Below are 9,978 nucleotides of genomic sequence, written 5' to 3' on the forward strand. Positions count from 1 at the left end.
CAGAAACAAAACAACAAAATGCACTTTTGTATAGTTTACATGTTCATTTGTTGTGCAGTGAGACATGGCAGCCTTCAGGTTTCTGCTCCAGCTGCTCCAGATGTTAGTGAGGTTCAGCTGTCTGCAGGTTCTTTTTGATGAAAAGAAGCTTCTCTGCATCATCAGTTGTGAGCTGGTTTCTTTTCTCATCAACAATATGTGACACTGAGCTAAAAAACCTTTCACTGTCTGCACTAGTGCACGGTAGGGCTGCGTCATATCACATCGTTCACAATAATACCAGTAAAAAAAAAACTTGCCCAAGAAAATAAATTATATCATGATATGCTAATTTCATGACGTAAATGCGTCATCCCACCATGCAGCGGTCAGTGTATTACACTCACGTGGATCATGCAGCGATATTCAAATTGTAAACGTGAAGGCATGAACAGACACATCTGAGCTGAGCGCTGTTTGTCCCAACAGTTTTCGAGCCAGTCAAGGTGAGGGTTCAGCATGAGGGAAGACGTTGCCTTTAGCTTTTTAGCTAGCGCGCTGCTAACTTGGAGCACATCAGTGTCGACGGGTGGGGTGCACAATTCGGTTTGCTAGACTGTGCGCTCAGTTCTGTTGAAGCAGTGGGGCACCCCCCTTGTATAATGGTAGAGGAAACACTGACCATGCATCGACCACTGGTTTATGGTCAAGTCGGACCGCGGAGCCTTACCTGAGTCTGACTGTGCACCAACAACGACTAGGAACTGTGCAGCTCAAACCTTGAGACCAGCTACTTTCCTGAGGATCAGGAAATTGGCTGATGTCTGTTCAGCCAATGATCAGCAGTCCTTTCAGGCAGCATTTCATTTGTTGTCAGCATTCTTTGTCTTTTCTTCGAGTGAGGGGGATTCTAATTGGCGGCTGTGGCTGAGTGGTTAGAGCAGTTGTCCTCCAATGCGAGAGTGGGGATTCGAATCCACCAGCAGTCACATGTCGAAGTGTCCCTGGGCAAGACACTGAACTCCTCATAGCCTCTGATGTGTGTCCCATCGGTGTATGAATGTGATAAAGCTCTGATTAGTCTCTTTAGAATGATTTGTTTAATTAGCTTTGTAGAGATCTAGTAGATTGCTGTATGAACGGGTAAATGATGACACAGATTGTAGTGTAAAGCGCTTTGAGTATCTTGAAATAAGATAGAAAGACGCTATGTAAGTACAGACCTTTACCATAATTGTTACAAGGACTCACATTATGCTTTTGATTGAAGTGATCAGTATTTATTACGTAACTCTGAACGTTAGCGTAAACACCTGTTACAAGGTGCTCAGACCTCTCAATGGTTTCCCCTACAGAAACAAACAAAACATTAATTTCTGTCATTTCAAAGTGCAGAATTCTTTTCCTTAGTAATATTTTTTCAAAAGTTTATTAATGTGAGAAAAAAATGGTTTGTTCATATATATTTTAGCATTGGCTCATTGCTTTATTTTACGTTTTAAAAGAACATTTTAAAAGAAAAAATGAATATTTGTCTTTCTTATAATGTCAACACAAACAAAACATATTAATTGTTATGTGTGTTGAGCTTAATATAAAAATAGCTTTTGTAAAGGAAGAACTACATTTACAACAAAATAGGTTGAAAACAGGCAATTCAGGTTATTGCTAAGGCTAGTATTTAAAAAATAACAACTATAATGTCTTTGAAATGTTCTCTTTGTTGGTTAAATAATTATTCATGCTACTTCAGAGTCTTTAAAAAACAAAATTATTTAAAATTTAATATGAATAAAATTTAAAATGTTTCAGGGACATTTTTAAAAGGAATAAAAATAATATGTTGCATTTTTATAACTGATATCTGGGGTGTTCCTCTGTCAGCGTGATGTGAGACTAGTCTTTAAAACAAACAGTTTGGTTTTAATTAAAATGGAAACTGTTAACTTGAAAATAAAATAGTTAAATTTATGTGGCTTTAATTTTGATATTCCACATCAGATCTTGGTGAAAATTGGTCCGTAACATCTGGAGGTGTTCATCAGTCAGCCTGAAGAGAGACTGGTCTCTGGAGACTTAATGGTTTTTTTTTTTTAGTATTATTGGAAACTTCAGGGAAAACAAATTGACATTCTCACATAATGAACAAACAAATGACCACACAAAACTGTGACAAAAGCAAAAAACATTATGGATCCATATTCACAGGTGGACATTAAAAATCATTTTGTAACACAGTAAGAATGATGTCAGTCACAGCTTTTATTTTGAAAACATCTCATAAATGTTACTACTGTAATTCATAAAGTTTACGTGCACAGCAAAACCATCATTTTGGAAGTGGAGGCTGCTTGACGTCAGTTTTTTACTGCCTGATGTTCTCAGAGTTGGAGCAGGAGCTACATGTCAGACCTCCACCAACCACAAGTTTTTTTCTGTTACAGATGAAGTTCATGTTAATAAATGGTGTGAAGCTGAGAAGAGTTCCTGGGTGAGTGATCCATCAGTTCGCTGGTATCAAACCAAACGTCAGGGTTACATAGGTATGTATTTATTTACTGCAGTCTAAAGTAAAGTGTGGAGCTAAGCCGTGTTAGGAACCGTTTGGATCCTGCGGTCAATCTATCCATGATTCAGACTTGTTGAAGTAAATCTTGCTCTTGTCCTGATGCATGCTCAATAATCAATCAATCATAATATCAATAAATAAATAATAATTATAAATAATAACATAAGTGTGTGTATATATATTTTTTTTTTCCTTCTTCTTTCGGCTGCTCCCTGCGTTATGGGTCGCCACAGTGAACTAAGTCGCACGAAGACTTGGCAGTTATTTTTACGCCGGATGCCCTTCCTGACGCAACCACAGACACCGAGCTACCACAGCCCTGTGTGTGGAGTAGAGGATGACATTTTTCGGGAGTACCACGTGTCACATGATTCCGGCCAGATTCCGGCGGGATCGGAGTCAACCTCATTATAACTCACGTGACCGGACTGAAAGCTAACGGGAGCAGACAGGAGCGGGAACTGACCAATAACCAAAAATGAAAATGAAACTTAAAAAAAAAAAACACGGGCGCAGCTATTTTGTAGTTTTCTTTTAGTAAGCCTTCACTTTAACGCAAGTCAAAAGAACTTCTGGGCCAGAAGTCATCTGTTCCAACCGTAGCTTTTCACCGGGAAGGTGGGAGGAGCAGCTAAGCGGTACCGAATAACTGAAAATAGTTTGCAACGCAAGGTAAGAAGTAACTGTCTGTCTATTAAACTCACAGAACGGGCAGGAAAGTGTCTAATAACCCTGAACTTCATGAGAGTTGTGTTGGTGCTGTGCTGCTTTAAACTTTAGTCTCAGCTGCAGCTGCGAGGAGTCGGACTTTGTTTACCGTCGGTAAATGAACAGACTCAAACAGCGCATTTTTCTCCACCTTGTCCCTTTTAATTTAAAAACTATGCTCTGCTTTGTTATGTGGGTTTTTAGGTTAAAATCTTCATTATCTGTCGCTGTTTGTAATGTAAAAAACCCCCCGAACTCTTCCCGGTTAAAGTACACAAATTCTCCGGTAAAAATATTCCTATTTTTATATTGTGACGTCCTGCTGGATACTGAAATTGAGGAAAACGTGAATAACCATCACTTTATTGTCTAAATAGTTACTGTCGGCTGTAACCATGTCAGTACAACAACAAACTCGTTAGAGTGAAAGCATTCTCCGGTATATCCCAGTTTTTATATGAAAGACTGGTTGCATATATATTATAATAACTGTTTTGGTTTTAGATTTAAGATATGATGTGTACAATTATGTTGTAGACAGGAGCAAGAGTCATGTTACCAGGAGTGGGACAGGACAGGATTTTTTCTGTGGGACCAGGACAGGACAGAAGTGAAAATCCACTTCTGTGTCATCCTCTACTGCCAACTTCATGCGGCCCCTCCTCCTCCCTCACTGAATAGAAACACAGCCCCTCACGTGCTGCTTTACACACACTTACTAATGTCGTGAAGGCAGCACAGCTGAAGAGAATTATTATTTAATATATGTAAATAGTTTATTTTTTAGACATTTATTTTGTACAGTTACAGCTGTTTGTTAATAAATGTGCCTGTGTGACAACTGGGACAAAGCTTTGACTCAAAAATATGTTTTTGTTATTAATTTATGGAAAGAAAAAACATATTGAGATATATATCATATACCACCATTTATCTTAAAATATCAAGATTGTTTTAAGTAAATAGGGCAGCACAGTGGTGCAACTGGTAGAGCTGCTGCCTCTCAGCGAACAGGTCCCTGGTTCAAACCCCGGTCCAGGGGCCTTCTGGGTGGAGTTTGCATGTTCTCTCCGTGCATGCGTGGGTTTTCTCCGGGTGCTCCGGTTTCCTCCCACAGACCAAAAACATGCATGTTAGGCTGATTGGTAACTCTAAATTGTCCCTAGGTGTGAGTGAGAGTGAATGGTTGTTTGTCTCGTTTGTCTCTATGTGGCCCTGTGATGGACTTGCGACCTGTCCAGGGTGTACCCCGCCCCTCGCACAGTGATTGCTGGACATGGGCACCAGCGACCCCCGTGACCCAAAATGGAATAAACGGGTAAAGATAATGGATGGATGGATGGATAGATTTTAAGTAAATATTTTGGTCCATATCGCCCAGCCCTTGAACAAACAAATGACCACACAAAACTGTGACAAAAGCAAAAATATTATGGATCCATATTCACAGTAGGAATGCGCGATATAAACTGTATACGGTAGAAACGATAGAAATGTAGCCTACGATAGAGATCTGTCTTCTACCGGCTAATCGCAGTAATGCTGTGTCTGAAGTAAAATCAGAGTTGTCAGTTTAATTGTTACTTTTGTTTGTTGAAAACTGTGTGTAAGTGGTGTTCAAGTGTAAAATCAAAGTTGTCAGATTTAATCGTTACTTTTTTTGAGTTGAAAACTGTGCGCAAGTGCCGTTAAAGTCTTTTCTTCGAGAGCTAAGTAGCGAATCTAAAAGCTGACTACAGCTGGCTTGCCGTAGAGTTGCCGTATTCTGACACATGCGCAAAACGCTGTGTTCCGTCAAAAGTTTTTTTTTCCATCGAAAGTTAAAGTAAGCGTTGGTCAGCTTTAGAAAAACCTGCTCTCTGATCTGTGAAAATAACACTGTGTTGTGTGATTTTACTGCGAGACCCTCTGGTCAAAACCACATACTCATTTTGTGTCAGCTCTCCATTAAAGCGGAAGGAGTCGCCCACTAGAGGGTTGGAGGGTGAAGTGTTTCAGTGTAAAATGCTGCTCTGTTGCTGTTCATTTATTAAGTAAGGATGGAAACTGTTAAGACTTAACAACATATTATTTTGTTTAAAACATATGGCTAAAACTACATTTGATATCTTTTACACTGTTTTGCACTACAAGAAAGAAGCTTAATACTTGATATGTTTATTATTTAAAAACTCTCTGGACCTAGTAGTGGAATTTTCTTAATTCAAAATATATGATGGCAAAAGGACACCCTATGCTTTTTTTAGCAAGTTTTAAACCAAAAACATATTGAGATATATATCGTTATCGCCATCCTTCACAATACATATCGTGATATGAATTTTATGCCATATCGCACATTCCTAGTTCTGACCCAGATGTGGGGACAGACAGAAAAGTGAGGTGGGGGCCACAGCACAATCACAGACTTTGTTGTTAAAAGTTTGTCGTCTTTTCTACAGTGGAGCTGCATGGTGGAGGTAAATTAAACTGTAAAGGATTTTGTTGACCAGTTAAACCTTTATGTCTCAGCCTAGATAATGTTTTTTGATCAATAATAACACAACCATGTTATTGTTGATGTTTTGTTCTCATGTCAATTAAGGAGATGATCAGAGCCGTAATCCCCAGAGAACCACAGAGAAGAGTCAGGCAGAGACACAGAGATGCAGATGTCTGCCATCACCCTAACCTCAGTGAACCCAGTGACCTGCTGGTGGAATGTGAGGGACACTATTTCAGTGCTATCAAACTGAAAACCAGGTATCTGTGTGTGCAGCAATCATCATCTACAGCCTCAGAGGGAACATTTTCTACTGCTGGAGACACCATCAGCCAGGAGTGGGCTTGTTTTTGTCCAGAGAAAGCAGACATGTTGATGTTTCTGAAGAAAAACAAGTGAAAAGGTCCTTAGTGTGTAGCAGTGAGCATTAGACACTGACATGTCACTGGTTTGCAACTGTTCTTTTGAACTGGAAATTATTTGTTTATTTTAATGTAAGAAAACTGCTTGGAATAGAAATACCAAAGTTAAAAAAATAAAATTCACAATATGTACTGTAATGTGTAACATAATTTTATTCTTGTTAGAATTAATAATAATTACAAAATTGATACCGAAAAAAGAACTGTCCATGAACCGACACCGGTACCAATACCGATTTTTTTTAGAAAGGTACCCAGCCCTATTAGATGGCGCTGTGAATTTTGTACATTCACCTAATGTGCATGCGTGCTGCCTCGGCCCGCTCCTTTCCTCTGGGCTAAAAGCTCAGCTAACAACATCTGAAGTTAAAGCTGGATTTTGGATGAGAGTCGACAGATTTTTACTCCAAGCGGGACCGCTTCATCTAACAGCTCCACACCGGTCGCTGAGCGGACCAGAACCGAGTCGACGATGATGATGTCGAACTTTACTCCGTGATAATCAGCAGTCGATTTACTGCAGGTAAATCAACGTTCTCAATAATGTTAGCTTGTGTTTACTTCGGTTACAATACTACCAACTGAGTTTTTATTTTTATATTTCCTGCGAGGAGAAGCTGTCCTTCCACCAGGCGGGCCAGTTCTGAACGAGCCTCAGCCCAGGTGCAGTGCAGGAGGACGTTGAAGAGAGAAATGTCATGTTGGAAGAACTATTCATTTAAAATTCCCCTCATTTCTTCTTTCCAATCCATTGAATGTTTTAAGCTGCATTAAGCAAAGGAGTGACAGCCTGTTCAAGCCAGAAAAACAACATGTCGCCAGAATCCAGGATGAAAACAGAGAGCAGAGTCCAGTTCATGTAGTTTACAGTTCAGTTAATGTGTTTTTAATAGTGTGTTCAGTTTAATTATCAGTGTTTGTGTGACATACAGTTTGTGATGTTGAATAAATAAATAAAAATTAAACCTGATGTCTTCATTTTCAACTTTAATAACATGCAACATGTTTTGCATCGTTTAAATCATATAACTTGAGTCCAGATAGCTTCATTTAGCTCAGATAACTTCATTATATATCTCCCACACTAACATTAATACTGTTTATTATTGTTAAACTGTTATTATTTAGCACATTTAGTATGTTATAGTGCAGCGTGACACGTGAAATATCTGCCTGCCTCGTTCTATAAACAGCGATATTAGAACTGGATCTGACTGGTGTCTCTTCTGACACAGATGTTGGTCACAGCAGCTGCATTCAGGTGTAGATTAATTAAATATGAGACTCAAAATATATTCCATCAGTCGTAGCTCAGAAAGCAGTGTGTCCGCTGCCATGTTGTTGATAGAAATATGCCGTCTGTCTGCATGTGCGTGTGCGCATGTGGTTTAACACAAAGCCTCAGCGGGAGATGTTTATGTTGTCAGTGGGCGGTCAGCGAAAAACCTCCACACTGGAAGGTGGGTTCAGAAACCTCCAGATTCAAGGGGGGGGGCACTGGTGTCGTGTAAATGAACAGCAGAACCGCAGAGAGAAAGGAGCAGATTCACTCTAAATATGCGCCGTGTAAACGGCCCCTTAAAGTGAAGTGTGGAGCTGAACTGTGTTAGGAACCGTCTGGATCCTGCAGTGAAGCTGTCCGTGATTCAGACTTGTTGAAAACAAGCTTGCTCTTCTTCACAGCTTGTTGTTACGGCATCACGATGCGTTCAATTTCAACTAGAAAATACAATCCTTTACACTGGTGGTAATCAATTAAAACTCGCTGAGGTCCACTTAATAAAATTTCCTCCTAGTGAAAGGTCCGAACAAAAGTCCAACGTTTGTCTTTTATGGTCTTGCCTACCTGTATTCACATTTTCACTGTTAACAAACTGCACTATAGTAAACAACTAGCTCTTTTACCATATTTAAAATTAGTCCCAGACAAATAGTGCCCTGAGATGACTTCTGTTGTGAATTGGCGCTATATAAATGAACTGAATTGAATTGAAATAAAGATTTTTCTCTTTTTTTTTTGCTTGAGGCACCAACCTATAAAAATGTGTTTTCAAGTAAAACACTTCAGAAAACAATAAATAAAAATGGTTATTTTAGGAAAAAACTGAAAACAGAGAATTTAACACCTTTTCTCTTTTGTTTATTCATTATTTTACTTTTCTTAATGAGAGAAATGGACATGGGATTGTCTTGCCAGTAAATTAAATCTTGGTTAGAATGGAATCAGAGCCGTTCTCATGTAGCTGAGCATTATCAGTAACATCTGTAATCATCAATGACTTTGAACAGCTGCAGCTGTGCCAGCTCATCATCTGCTAATATTTCTGATTTTCTTCTTGCTATTGAAGCTGACGTCAGGATTTGTTTGATTTTTTTTCCACACGTCTCGTCTTTTTGTTTTCCATCAAATGTCTCAGCAACAGCATTTAAGCACTCCTTCAAGACTGTCCCGTAGGGCTGGGTACCTTTCTAAAAAAATCTGTACCGGTGTCTGTACCTTCACTTCGGTGTCGGTTCCTGGGCGGTTCTTTTTTCGGTACAACATCAACATGTCTGCTTTCTCTGGATACAAACAAGCCCACTCCTGGCTGGTGTCTCCGGCAGTAGAAAATGTTCACTCTGAGGGTGTGGATGATGCTTGTTGCACACACAGATACCTGGTTGTCAGTTTGATAGCACTGACATATTGTCCCTCACATTCCACCAGCAGGTCACTGGATTCACTGAGGTAGGGTTGATGCAGACTTCTGTACTTCTGTGTCTCTTCCTGAATCTTCTCTGTGGTTCTCTGGAGTTTAGGTCTCTTATCATCTCCCTAATTAACACGAGAACACAAAACATCAACAATAAAATGGTTGTGTTATTATTGATCAAAAAACATTATCTAGGCTGAGAAATAAAAGCTGAACTGTCAGCAACATCCTTTACAGTTTACTTACCTCCACCATGCAACCGCCACTGTAAAAAAAAAAGTCTGCAAACTTTAACAACAAAGTTTGTGACTGTCCTGTGGCCCCCACCTCACTTTTCTTTTGTCTGTGTCCTCCTCACATTAAGGTCAGAACCTCCTGTGAGGAGAACATTAACATAAACAGTGATCATTAGGTGAACTGTTTAACCAGCTAACTGGATGGATGAGCACATTTTTACAAGCTTTATCTGTTACTGTCAATCTTTAGTTAGCTTCTGAGTTTAGCTAGCTACATAGATAAAATAACACTACACACTAATATCCTGATGCATGCTCAATAATCCAGGTAGAAAAATCTAAAAAAGTTAAATCTGGTCCTCTGGACATTCAAAAAAACAAAACAAAGCAAAGAAATGTAGAAACGTTTCGTCTCTTATCCGAGAGACTTCCTCAGTCTGAGGTGCTATATTCAGCTCAGTCTCTTAAATAGCACCTTCTCAGAGTGGATCAACCAGTTTTGCTGCTGACAACCAAATTTTAATTCTGATCCTAATCCTGTTGATGATGCAGTAGAGATGGTCAGTTTAAAATTAAAATCAGACACCACTCTGAGCAGCAGGACCACGCTTTCCACAGAACAACTGTGTCAACTCTTGAAACTGTGCCTGCAGTCAACCTACTTCACATATGGGGAGCAATATTATAGGCAGAAACATGGGTGTGCTATGGGGTCTCCAGTTTGTCCTATTGTTGCCAACCTGTACATGGAGGAGGTAGAAAAGAGAGCCTTGACGTCCTTTTCAGGGACACCACCAAGTCAATGGTTCAGGTATGTGTGGGATTCCTAGTCTTTCCTACCTCTACTTCCTTCCTACACAGTCAACGAGCACCTAATGGATCACACCGG

At 39.6% G+C, this 9,978-nt stretch overlaps 1 long non-coding RNA gene across 1 annotated transcript in view; it reads left to right on the forward strand.

The window, feature by feature from the left end:
* The first annotated feature begins 2,414 nt into the window (after nucleotides 1–2,414).
* Nucleotides 2,415–9,978, forward strand: part of LOC119429217 — a 14,916-nt gene continuing 7,352 nt past the window's right edge. The window contains exon 1 of the long non-coding RNA XR_005187745.1: nucleotides 2,415–2,522. This is a non-coding gene — a long non-coding RNA (uncharacterized LOC119429217). The remainder of the gene's footprint in view (nucleotides 2,523–9,978) is intronic.

This window comes from Nematolebias whitei, unplaced genomic scaffold (assembly GCF_014905685.2).
Source record: "Nematolebias whitei isolate Nwh7 unplaced genomic scaffold, NemWhi1 Nwh_scaf_121, whole genome shotgun sequence".
Taxonomy (NCBI): domain Eukaryota; kingdom Metazoa; phylum Chordata; class Actinopteri; order Cyprinodontiformes; family Rivulidae; genus Nematolebias; species Nematolebias whitei.